This window comes from Echinops telfairi, unplaced genomic scaffold (assembly GCF_000313985.2).
Source record: "Echinops telfairi isolate 266 unplaced genomic scaffold, ASM31398v2 ScPeMD7_7457;HRSCAF=8495, whole genome shotgun sequence".
Classification (NCBI taxonomy): Eukaryota; Metazoa; Chordata; class Mammalia; order Afrosoricida; family Tenrecidae; genus Echinops; species Echinops telfairi.
Window position 1 is genome coordinate 11197387 of NW_022111357.1, and position 14109 is coordinate 11211495.

Genomic DNA, 14109 nt, shown 5'->3' on the forward strand with positions numbered 1-14109 from the left:
GTTCCCAGAATCCTCATAGGAAAGCCACAGCCACAAGGAGGCATCATCAGACTGTGGCCTGATTGACAGGCTAGACTCCACCCCTACACGTATTTATCACGTTAACATGAAATCATGTAACTACCACAGGACACATTCACATTCTGTCCTCTGATGCTGCATCTTCACACGTCACTGGACTGTATGCTGATACCCAATGGGCAAGAGCAAGGTAAAGAGCATGATACAACATCGGGGTCATGCTCCATGTGAAGAGTGTTGGGTTGACTCCAGACAAGCCAGGACAGGAGCCTCCATGAGGCCTCGTGTCCCTGGCACATCCTAATGTGGTCAGTGAAAGAAAACTTAGGTCATCTCAGGTTATGCCTGATTGGTCTGAAATGAACAGGAAATATAATTGCTATTTTATACAAAATGTTCATTTTATTTCTTTGTGGAATTGTTCAACTCTTTATATTCAGAGATCTGTGCATAATTGATAAAACAATCACCCTACTTCTCAACAAGCAAGGACATTTGGGGAGTCATAGCATTATCAATCAATTTCTTTTAAAAAAAAGTTAGTCTGAAGGGATGTGGAAAATAAAATATATTTACAGAATTTTTATTACCTACCTCTTCAGTTACTTCCTTCAGGAATTAACTCAATTTTCTTACACGAAGATCCATAAATATTCTGATAAAAAATAAATGTAATATTCTGGTAAACAACCTTTGTTGCTTTCTTGGAAGACAAATTTAGACCCTCACTCTTTGTTGCAAAGTAAACATTTGTGTACAATAGATAAATATTAAATTTTGCATCATTTTAATGTGTCTGATAGATTTACTAGCATATATTGAGAAATATCAAGCAATATGTCCCACACCAAAGACAATAAAAACAAAATTTACTTGATACATCAATGAACATTTTTGTTAAATATTAATATTTCCATTATTGTATATGTTTGCTATGCTAGTATTACACTAAATTATAGCCCACATTAGTATTCTATTAAATGCATGCTATTTACAGGGTCCCCACATGGATTAACCTCGGGTGAATCCTCTCTGCCTGTTGGCCAAGGATGGGAACACCTTTGCTATCAGACAGAGGGCACTGGAAAGCGGACTAATGCAGAGGTAGTCAGGTTAACATGTAGCACCTCATCATTTGTTCTCCCTTTTGACCCATTTTAAATCTGTTCTAGTTTTTGTTTTCTGCTTTCTTTTTGTTGAGGCTTTTCTCTGGTTTGGTTTGTTGTTGTGGCTTCTTTTCTTTGTTGTTTTGTTTTTATATGTTTTTCTTTATATGAAATCCAGAATAGGTAAACCTGTAGACAGAAACTGGGTTAATTGTTTATTGGGGTTATGGCAGAATTGAGGGGAAGTGGGGAGCCAATGATAATGAGTACAAGAGAGAAGAAAATGTTCTAAAATTGATTATACAACTCTTTAATATGATTGAAGTATTGAATTGTGTGATATGTGAATCATATGTCAATAAAACTGTCAATAAAAAATGTCAATGACATTTTTTAATACATGCTACATTACATTCATGTACATGGCAAACATATTTTAAGTTAAAGTTATAAATAGTACTTTCAAGACTGAGGACATAGCTCTATGTAAATGCCATATAGTTATAAAATTACGTGACTGAGTTAATTGCAATGATCAATTATTCAAGTTCCCTCACTTTTTTGTGCCATCTGAAGCTAGAGTTCCCACTGGTTGTTTACCAAGATGGGAGCAAGAAGCTACCCTTGTGTTTGTGTCATGGCAAAGAGCACTGCTGGCCCTCCTAACTGGAGCTGCTGGACCAGCAGGCATGATGGACAAAGTGGATCAGAGACCTGGGACCTATTAATATCACCTGACCGTACCTAGTAACTGCATATGTTGAATCCAGCTACGTATTAGGTGAATGTAGCAAGAGTTGGACTCAGCAACCTGGCCTTGTTGTTATCAGGTGCCGTTGAGTCCGTTCTGACCCACAGTGACCCTGTGCACAACAGAACAAAACACTGCCCAGTCCTGGCCCGTCCTCACGATTGTTCCTGTACTGGACCCCATTGTTGCAGCCACTGTACCTTGAGGGCCTTCCTCTCTTGCTGCCTCTCTATTTTACCACGCATGGTGTCCTTCTCAAGGGACTGATCTCTCCTGATAACATGTCCAAAGTACGTGAGATGAAGGCTCCCCATTCTTGCCTCTAAGGAGCGAATATTCTGGCCACACCTTTTCCGAGACAGATCAGTTTGACCTTTGAGCAGTCTGTGGTGCTTCCGATATTCTTTGCCATCACTACAGTTCAAACACATAGATTCATCTTCAGTCGTCCTTATTCATTGTCCAACTTTCACACGCATACCAGACAATCGAAAACACCATGGCTTACCTGAAGCTACAGCTCAGGGAAAGAGGCACACCTGGTCAGAGCACACAAGAGCAAACGAAGAGAGAAGGAGAGATAGTGGAACACACCTGTCCCACCAAACCCCAAGGACGATATTCCTGCTCAGAGCAGCCAATGCACAGAGAGGACCATAGGACTGGCTCCACCACGAGACACAGATGCAATGTCCCTCACTGACCCATAGCACTACAGTGGATCAACGCTGGAGGCATAGTGTTTCACACTTGGGTGAAACACTAAGGGCATGCTACAGAGCAGCAAGGGAAGCAAAGCAATGAAGTCTGCAGGGAATACTATGTCACCAGTCTGAAATGCCAGTAGGGTCACCCAAAGTGAACAGGTTTCAAGCTCCGAAGATGAACTTGACTGCCCACTTCAGAGAAAGTAACCGCTGAAAACCTTAAACTCATCCCCACATCTTGTTTATTAGAAAGATTAGAGTGTACTCTCAAGAAACCCACCAAGAGAAGTGGATTTTAGTTTCACGGGGAAGGACTATAGGCAACAGATGTCAGTAAACATGTTGCAATGGTAAGGGCCTCATAGCTCAAACAACCTTGCACATGGATGCCCTCATGTCCCCGGTGAACTTCATATCCGGCTGCACATTCTCACATGCCGGAGCTGGTATCAGTTTCACACTGGCAGTGCCCTGCCAGTTTCCTTCCACTGTGAGGCTTACTTTGCTTTGTGTCCTGTCTGCTTGACATCTGCTTTGAACAACTGGTGCTGTTTTGTTGATGCCCTAAGCACGTGTTTACCTGGTTTATTGGGTAGAGAAATGGTAAGATTAGAAGGGTTAGTGAAACCAAATTTTAGGAGGCATTGAATACCAAACTATGGAGGGGAGACTTTATCCTGTAGGTGAGGGTAAGTTTGAAGGGTATTAGAGAAATGTGAGATGCTGAAAGTAGTATTCATAGTATTTAATTTCTCAACAACAATGTGGAAAGTGAACTTCAGTAGGGAGATCATGGGCATTATTCCATCAGTTAGGAGGCCTGGGAGCATGATGGTTAAGTGCTCAGCTGCTAACTGAAAGGTCAGCAGTTCAATCCCTAACAGAAAGATAAGGCAGTCTGGTTACGTAAGAATACAGAGCCTTGGAAATCCTATGGGGGGCAATTCTACTCTGTTCAAAAGAACCCCAAGAAGTAAAAACCAACCAAAGGCAAGGAAACTGGGCCCCCAAGCAAGAAGGTTCCTAAAATGGCCAAAAGGGGTGAAAAAAACCTGGGAAACAATAAAAAAAAAATTGTCTAGATGTGAAGGGATACAGAATTCACTTACGGTGAGGACCATGAACATAAGAAGTGGTAGGTCCAATATTAAACGAATTTTGAAAACTCATTGCCATTGAATTAATTCTGACTCATAGTGAGCACATAGACTGTAATCTTTACAAGAACAGACTGTCACTTCTTTCTCTGGGGGAATGGCTGGTGGGTAAACCGAGCGCTCAACCACTGAGTCAGCAGAGCTCCTTTCAATAACATAAAAGGATAAGACACTGGGCTTTGTGATTGATTGAACATGGAGAACGGGGGTGAGGAAGCATCACATGAGTCAAAGACAGCCTTGACACTGAACAGAGTGACAGGAGTAACAGGAATAGGATAGACAGAAGGACAGCTGATTGGGGAAAGGAGACGAGAAGTGTTAGACATCTTGAGGTGACACTGAGACTTCTACATGGACATGTCCCATGAACATTTGAAATGCAGAGTGGCGAGTGTTTGGAAGAGAAATCTAGGCGTCTGATATCCAGATGGCGATCACCGGAGCCGTCAGATTGGCCAGGCTCACCATTGGTGACAGCATAGAAATAGAATTACAGAGGATTATGAACTAAAGCTTGGAGATTGCCCACCTTTAGGGAGATAGAGAGAAGAGATTCAGTCAGAATGGAAGAATATAAGCAATTATCAGAAAAGGAACAGAACCATTTAATTTATTCACCCAATAAGTACTTCCCGTCCACCACCATTTCCGGTGCAGCTGAGAGATGCAAGCCTGATTAGACATACTATTAGTCACAAGAGCGTAGAATCACAGAAGTCAAAAGAAGAAAGGATTTCAAGCTAGAGGAATTGGTCCACAGTATAAAACTACCCTTCTTTCAAGACAGACTTTCAAAGCTATGCCTAAGGTTTTCAGGGACTTCTTCTAAAGTAGACAACTGGGTCCTTTTTGTAATCTGTTCTTAGTCTGCATGCTGGGCTGAAACCTGTTCAATTCGGATGACCCTACTGGCATTTGAAAATCCAATGACATAGCTTCTAGCATCACAGCAGCACACATGCCACCACAGTATGACAAACTGGTGAACAAGTCTGTCTATCTGTACAGCCAGAGAGCTTTTTTGAGCAAGAATGGCGAGACTTCTTACATATTTTGAACATGTCGTCCAAAGAGACTAGTCCCTAGAGGTGGACATCATGCTTGGGGCAGTGTACGAGAGGAAGACCCTCAAAGAGATGGAGTGACGGTGGCTGCAACAATGGGCTCAGGTGTAGTTGTGAGGAGAGTGCAGGACCATGCAATGTTTCGTTCTGTTGTGCATAGGATCACTATGGGTCGGAACCAACTCGATGGTGCCTTAGAACAACATAACCCCACCCAGAGAGTGGAAGCAAGCAGGCATTGTGCATCCTTAGGAAACAAAGGTCATGAGAGACTTTTTGAAAGTGGTTGTCTCAATTTAGTGTGTGTGTGTGTGTGTGTGTGTGTGTGTGTGGTGGGAATTGTGCAGATATTAAAAGTCAGATTGGAAAGTGCAGTGAGATGCTGAGATTAAATGGAGACAGTTCACTGGACCTTCCTCGCTGTACCGCCCAGTGCACCTGTGCGTGCAAGTGTGAGTGTAGGGGAGTGTGTGTATGTGTGAGATACTGTGTGCATGTAGGCCTGGCTCTACTTCAGATGGTAGGGGCTTGTGGGGCCTCCTGGGGGGTGGCTGGCAGGACTCATCCAGTCTACCTGCTCTGGGCCACCCTCTCGGTCAGGGTTGTCTCAGGACTGTGGCCTGCCCCCCACCCCCCAGCACCCACCCTCAGGTCATGGCTTGCTGGCCCGGCCTCGACTCAGGGAAGGCTTGCACTCAGTGCTCATGGGGGGTGGGGGGGTCAGGTGAGCCTGGCCCAAGCCTCAGCACTGTCCAAGGCGCCGCATATCGCAGCAGCAGCCTCTAGAATTGCCTTCTCTGGGTTTCGGGACTGTGGTGCCCATGCCACATTGGTTGTCAGGCACAAGCAGGTGTCCCTGCCACCTGGGTCCCCACACACTGCTCAGAGGACCCTGACCTCCTGCACATGTAGACCCAGTGGCAGGAACAGCAGGCAGGTTTATAGGCATCCGCTGGTCACTCTCTCCGCTGCTCAAAAACAAGGGTGTAGTTTTTTGATGAAAGGAAATAAAGAACCCGATACACGATTTTTAAACAAGAAAAGGAGACAGCATGTAGCTCTCCTTTTGTCGTTCAGCAAAGAGAAATAGGACAGGCGTTAGGCGGGGAAGCCGAGTGAAGCAAAAGACGTTCTCTTCCCTATCTGCTTCGTTATTTAGCTGCCTCAAAGTCGTGCTTTCTTTCTTTCATCTCCTGTAGCAGCTCAACATTGCAGCTCTAAAAGTACTTTGATAATTACCTAGATGTGCCATAGAACAATAGGAATGGTTACCGTTTACTAAGCATTTACTGCAATACGTGCTAGGCGTGTTAGGCTAAGTGCTTCGGATGCATTCTATGCATTATACCATTTAACCCCCACAATGCAATATTGCAACCACCAACCTCGAGGAAGCCTGAAGCTAAATGGCTAATGAGTAGCAGAGATGGAATTTGGACCCAGCTTGTAATCTCCCAAACTCCAAACCAACCCAGTTGCCATTGAGTGGATTTTGACGGATGGCAACCCCAAGTAAACTGGGAGAACTTCACTCCTTTGAAGTCTTAGGGATGTGGCCTTTCAGAAGCAGAGCTCCAGGCTGTCTTCCTCAGCACCTCTGGGTGGATTTGAACCATCAACCTCTTGGTTAGTAGTCTAGCACTTACTCATCTGGATTACCCTGGGTCTCTGCTTTTACTCTAAATCTCGTCCAAAGGACCATGTTCTACAATGGAGCCGGCTTTCTGAGCATGTAACCAGTGCAGTCTCCCAGGGTACTGTGCTTAGAAGGGCTGCCATGCTTGCCTTAGTGCCCTGCTGTTGCCCTTGAGAAACTCAGAACTCTACACAGAGTGCCTGCATTCTCATTCTGCACACAGCCCCACAGATGATACAGCACCCCTTCACCAAGCTGTGGATAATCGCTTCTGAAGCTTGGGGAGCACTGGTGTCCCTTGTTTCCCCTGCATCCCTGCTGCGCATAGCACACAACCACATCCTCCTACCGTCCTCTCACTCGGGGCCATGATTCCGGTGATACGAAGCATCAGGGGGAGATATTTTGAACTCCACGTAAGCTCCCAGCCAGTGTGCAGAGAATCAAGAACGAAGAGGCACAGGATTCTTTTCCCAGAGTCCCTTGGAAAGTCCTCCGTTGCATTGTGAGGGCGTTCGTGGAGAGAAGTACAGTCCCTCCCGATGCTGCTGTCACTCAACTTCAGTGAGGGTGTTTCTGCTCCGACCGTAGTCTGTGAGACCGTTTGCTGGTGGGAACCTTCCAAGACCATGCTTCAACCTGCTGAGATGATTTAGGGTTTAACAGGTTGGGCACAACTTGTCTGTCCTAATCTGGTGCCCCTTTCATGGGCTGACATCCCTTTGCCACCCCCAGGCCACATACTCCCCAGCAGCTTGCAACCCTGTGGCCCCACTGACGGTAGCTGCGTCGAATGCTCGGCTTTTACTCGTGCCTTTGTCGCTCGCTCCGGTTCTCTGTCACCCACCTCCTGGCCTCTGTAGTCTCTCACTTTCCACTCCTCCTTGGAATGAACAACACCTTAAGGCTCTCTGATTTCTGGGTTGTTGCTCTCTCAAAAACAACTTTTACTCGCCCTTTCGCTCCTCTCAGGCCCGGTCTGTGATTAGTTGTTTGACCAAGTCCTGGCTCCACTCACCTCTAGCTGATCACTTGCCCAAGTCCTTTGCACTGCCTTTTCCCATGGTCTGTGTCCTCCTGTCCAGCATACTTGTTCTCGTGTTCCACTCCCATCAGGGGACCAAGTGAGCCTGCGGATGTGTGAGATAACGATCTGAAGAGAGCGCTCACTTAGCAGTACGTATGCTAAAACTGGAATGATACAGAGATGACCTTGGCCACTGTGCTAGGACTGCGTGCAAAACTGGGAAGAAATTTGGAGTACAACCTCTGATATACGTATGAAACTGTTTAGATAGCAAAGTGTTCGCCATAGTCTTCTATCTCTGCTTTTGGTACTGTTTCCATAAAGCCTGTAGCAGACATCTATTATTATGAAACAAATTACCCAATACATATCAGTTTACAACAGCAAATATCTCTATTATATAAACTTAATACAAGCATTAACTAGACTTACTTTTAATGAATGAATATCCTTCTGCTCCAATTGTCCTTTTGTATCTTAACATTCCTATTGTCATCCTTACCGGTACTGAAATTTTTAGGGACTCTGTCTTTTCCCATTTTCATATCCTCAGTCCTTAAAACCATTCCTTAAATAGTTAAGTGCTCTCTTAATGGTTGTTAAATACACTTTAGAAAAGCTGGTACACAGCAAGATGGATTAACACAGTGGCTGAGACCACGGGCTCAAACATGACAGCGATGTGAGGGTGGCCCGGGATCAGGGTGTTTCATTCTGTTGTACATAGGGTCTCTGTGAGTCAGAGCCAATTGGATGGCACCGAATGACAGCAACATATATATAGCAAGAAATCAAGCAACAGAGTGCACTGGGTAAGCCTGCTGCATGCATCTTTTTTATAGGTTGAGGAGAAAGGATGTCACTTTGAGGACTAAGGTATGTCTGCCCCAAACCATGGTGTTTTCAGTCCCCTCATATGCATGTGAAAGTTGGACCAACTAAGGAAGAGAAAAGAATTGATGCTTTCAAACGATGGTGTTGGCAAAGAACCTTGCACGCACCGTGGCCTGACTGAAGAATAACTAAGTCTGCCTTGGAAGAAGTACAGCCAGAGTGCTCCTCGGTCACACAGATGATGAGACTTGGTAACGTAGAGGGGAGGGGAAAAGAGGGTGACCTTCGGTGAGGTGGGTTGACTCCGTGGCTGAAACCGTGGGCTGCAACAAAACCACAGCTCTGGGGGTGGCAGTGTCTCCTGCTGTTGTGCGTGGGTCACTGCAGGCAGACCTGGCCCAGTGGCACCCAACAGCAACCGACATACTTGTTCCTCGTTAGGTAGTTCCTGGCATTCTGCCCTCTGATAACGATGTGTATACCCTGCTTCCGTCCCTCATCTAGAGGCTTAGGTGGCACTGCTGTGGGAGGTCAAAATGAAAGAAACCATCATTTATGTCATAGCCTACTTGACTTGCCAGCATGCCTTCTCCACAGAGGTCTTGAACTTGCCTCTGTCGGGAAGTCCCTGCCCACTGCAGCCCTGTTAGGACAGCATGCAGTCTCCAGTCTGCACAGTTCATTAACAAAGGTCAATACTGGATCACCATTCAAGTATTTTACTCTAAATGTGATGATGGCAGAATCTGTACCTGGCGTATTTACAGTTAATCAGCCAGACTAGTAACACCACCAAGTACTAGTAGATACGTAATAAATATTCAGTGAATGAATTCATGAAACCACATATTAATAAATATATTCGTCTGAGGTCTGGTCACTCATAATCTTTGGATGGAATTCATCATTTCGGATGGCCTGGATTGGTGGTTTTTTTAATCATTGACATTTCTTTTTCAGTTCTTTATCATGGCTAGCCTTTCTGAATTTCACCCCCTGCTTGTGAAGAGCTAGTGTACCTCTTTGTCTCTTGTTCTCCCTAACTAATGATACAGCCCTTCAGAGAATACTGATTGCATCTACCCAGAGTCTGGTGGTGGTTTGTTCTGGTGTGCAGAGTTGCTGTGAGTTGGAATCAACTCGATGGCACCTACAGCAAGAAACACCCAGCATACCAGTAAGTGTGTTTGAAACATTTGATGGAAAAGAATGATTTTCAAAAATGGCCAGGATCGTTAAGAAGCAGGGGAGTCCTGCTGGAGTAGTGGGTTCCATGTTGGGCAACTAACCAACCACTGATCCATGGGAGAAAGAGGAGGCTTTCTACTCTTGTAAATAGTTACAGTCTTGGAAACCCACAGTTCTGCCCTGTCCAATCCAGTTACTATGAATCAGAATTAACTTGTTGGCAGTGAATTTGTTTGTTTTTTAAGAAGCAAGTTTAAGATGGAAGCTAAGGTCTAAAATCTTCTGAGTCTGTTAAGACTGGTTAGCTTGTAAGTGTCAGCAATTCAATACAAATTAATCTTTCTACCAACCCGTGAATCAAAGGAATGAAGGAATTGCGTGAGTGAATAAATATAGTTGCCAGGGAAACACTTACTAACAGAAAAGAGAACCTCACGGGAATTCATATAGGTTCAAGGCAGCAATGTAACCTGATCATTCTCTGTTCTCTTTCTGACGGGAGAAGGAAGTGATGGGGGAACCATGGGTGCAGATAAACTTGACTTTCAATTTCTCCAGAGGCTTGAAGGGCAAGCTCTCCTTGTGGAAGTACTGAGTCGTTTTAAGCAAGTGATGACTGTTCTAAGACATGTCTCTCTATAAATGTAGAGCCTCTCCAAAACCATCCCTGAAATAGTATGAATTTAATTACCAGTAAATTCACAGATGTTTATTCAGCACTTTCTTAATGTTTTATTGCCTATAAAATAATAGGATTTTAAGATTGGAACAGGTTTAAAATAATTGTACCATAACTAGTGAATGTTCTTTTAAGTTTTGCTTTCATTTTTTTGAGCATGGATGATGTATGTTTCCAACTCATGGCAACCCTCTGTAGGGTTTTGAGACAGGAAGTAAACCTTTCCAGGAGCAGACAGCTCATCTTTTCTCATGGAGCAGCTAGTGAGCTTAACAACCAACTTTGCAGTTAGCAGCCCAGCGGCCAGCCCACAGTCCCACCAGGACTCCTTACGGTGATAGAAGCCTAGTTAAATATTCGATGCTTTTTTGAAAAATTCTATTTCTGTAAAAAATGGAAAGAAGAAGCATAACACAAGTATAACTTGTGCCATTTTTTTCTACTCCCGAGGAAAGCCTGTACTTGAGCTATAAAGCCACAGCTCATTATAGATGTTCCTCCTGTCTCGTTGCAATTGTAGGTGACACATTCAGCGTCTCTTTGCCATCTCACTCATGAACTCTGACCTTCATGTTCTTCTTCAAATCTTCACATCCTCTGTGTGCCAATGTTTTTATATGCAGTGGAACAGTTATAATATCTACCTCAAAGAATTGTAAAGTAAGATGAGTTAATACATGTAAAGCATTGCTTAGCCAATACTATTATGGTGTACCTTCAATTATTTTCCATGAGCTCCTAGCATCAATTCTGTTTGAAGGAAGAGAAGGTTATGTGTCATAGAGGTATAATAACTTACTTAAAGTTGTACCTCAGGTTTGGACTCAGATTAATTCATCCTTATCATTGATGTTTTCCATTCTATTTAGCAAGAGAGAGAAAATGAAAATTAGAGTAAGAGGGTTGAAACTGGCTTTTTGCGATAGAGTTTACTTTATTTTAAAAAATGCTAACACTAATACATATGAAAATGAAATAGCTTCCTCAAAGCCAAATGAATGTGAAAATGAATCATTGGGAAGAGCAGAAGAAAGGAAATGCCATAGAGGAGCAGGCCTGTAGTATATCTAGTCCAAAAATTCTGTTTCTTATCATCATAGCAAGAGATGATTAGAATGTACCATGGAGGTCATTGATATTATTTTTCAAAAAACTAAGAATTCTTTCCCTAACGTGTATATATCTATAATACATACATACCTCCCCCAAAAAACAGAAAAAAGCTCCGCTGCCTGGAGCTTTCGTTGTACACAATTTTCCCCGCTAGGCGAGCATCTGCAACTCACTCTGAGTTAGTGCACCCAGTGGTGTCGCCTTAGAAGGTTCTCTCTGGTCACGGTGAATTCTTTCTTAAAAGAAGTTTTTCTCGAACCTCATTTTTTGTGATGGCAGGTTTAAGAAAACAGTGTGGGGCTGTGAAGTTTTGTTTCCTGCTCAGGTAAAATGCTGCAGAAATTATTGTGATGTTGAACACAACTTACAAGGACGGTGTTATGGGAAAAACTTAAGTGTATGAGTGGTTTTCTCATTTCAAAAAATGAGAAAACACATATACACATATATATGTATGTATGCATTTTGAGCCCACATTTAATTATAAGCCCAATGTAAGAGCAAGTAATTCTTATGAAGTGGTCCTGTTGGATACTAACCCTCATGAACTGATCACTGAAGATATGGATGCTATAACTAAATATAGTGAATGTAATCAGGGGGTACCTGACTGGCAGAAAGAATAGTATCTGGAGTCTTGTCTTTACAAACAGCCATCTAAGTGAGCTAAGACTTCACAGAAGGAGCACACCAGCCTGTGTGATCTAAGGATTGTAAATAATAAAATTCAAGCTCAGAGAAGGGAATTGTATTAGAGCTTAAGTTCTGAGCACCTGGTATACAGAAAGCTATGGACGACATTGAAAGCCCAAAATCCATCTGCAGAGCCCCCAACTGGCTAGCCTCCATTGAATGCCCTCAGTCTGTTGACAAAAGATGTAAGTAGATCTTTTCCCTCAGAGAGTGAATTAGAAAGTAGACTACTTCAGATATAGCTAAAATTTAACATCTTACCATTTGTTTCCCCTTTGACTCATTTTTAGCCTGTCCTACTCACTACTATCAAGTTGATTGCCATCATAGTGACCCTGTAGGACAGGATAGAACTGCCCTGTGAGTTGCTGAGACCATAAGTTCTTACAGGAGTAGCAAACCCCATCTTTCTCCTGAGGAGCCTCTGGAGGTGTTGAGCTGCTGACCTTCCAATTGCATCAGGGCTATGATTTGAGTAAGAGTGTTACATCTCACTTTAATCTTTTTACAACTGATGGCTAATCAAAGATCCTATTATGGAGTCGATTACATTATGTTAGGTTAGGCCTTAACTGCCAAACCTCTGAGAAACCTAGCCCAGCCAGGTTGACACAAACCTAACTTATCACACCATATTTGTACTGTGGAACCCTCGCCAACCACTGACTTCTTAACCCAGCAGTAATATTTGTCTCCAGGTTTTTGCTGGCCACACCAAAAATAAATGAGATCAATTATAATACTCTGTCTTTGGTCTAAATGATGTGAGTCAGCAAATCCATCTCAACTATTAATTATCCTTTCGTATGTATTTATAAGAAAGAGCAAGAACACGTGCTAGTATGCATACTCACATATTTATTAAACATCTAGTATGAGCTCCCCGAATCAACTCTACATCAACCAGTAAGTGCCAGTCATCTCATAACCTTGTAAATTTGGTTTTAGGTATTAGATGGAAAAAAACAGACATCCAAATGACTTGTTCCAGTCTTTCTATTATACCATGCTACCTTCACAATGCCATGCTATCACAGCCAATCAAAAAAAGAAAGAAAGAAAACCTCAAATACAGCCTTGGATCATTCATCTTGTAATCATGTGCTGTTGGCCACAATAGGGATTATAAGACTCAGCTCACCACCATCGAGTCAATCCTGACTCACTGCAACCCTATAGAAAATGCCCCTGTGGGTTTCCAAGACTGTCAATCTTTATGGGAGTAAAGAGCTGATGGTTTAGAACTGCTGACCTTGTGGTTAGCAACCCAACAGTTAATCCACTACACCACCAGGGCTCCCCATTATAAGAAAGCGTTGGACAAATAATTACCTTTGTGCTCTGATTAGAAAACTAAATTTAATAAAGAAATGAAGAGAGTAATTGTTATCTACATAGGCCAATGTAAGTGAAAAAGGTTAATACATCTCTGATACCCCATCACTTGTCACTCAGAGACAGGCCTTTTCATTTGAAAGCCAAGTCCAATTATATATCATATTTGTAACTCTGTCTTTTGAATTTCTTTTTCATAAATAGCTTTCGCATTTGAGATTGCTACCATGGGATGATTTTTTTTCTAAGGTTATCTCTAGTTTATGCCATGCTTTTTAAGGCCTGTAACAAAGTCATATAATTTTATCGCCTTCATTAGCCATCTCCCTGATTTCATGGTGAGGCTACTTTAGGCGCCTGCTCTAGTTTTTCACTGCCTATGCCCTGTCTGAAGTCCTAGAGTATGCAAACAGTTAAGCACTCCACTACTGACAGATTGGAGGTTTGAATTCACCTACGCATGCTTTGGAAGAAAAGTCTGGCAATCTGTTTGCCTGAATAAATAGAGTGAGAGTAAATATTGTTTGTTGCTCTCAATCTCAGCAGAAAATCATTTAATCTTTCATTAAATAAATAATAATGCTGTTGGTAGGTGCTGTGTTAGACTGGTTTGACTAGAGAATCAAATCCAGTGACACTCACATATGTGTAAGAGAGAGATTTATATGTCAGGAAAACATCCCAGCCAGGTCCAACTCAAGTCCGTAAGTCTGATACTAGTCCATAGGCCCCTCTTCAGACTCACGCAGTCACATGCATGCAATGATGCAGAATGCTGGAAGATCACAGGCCGGG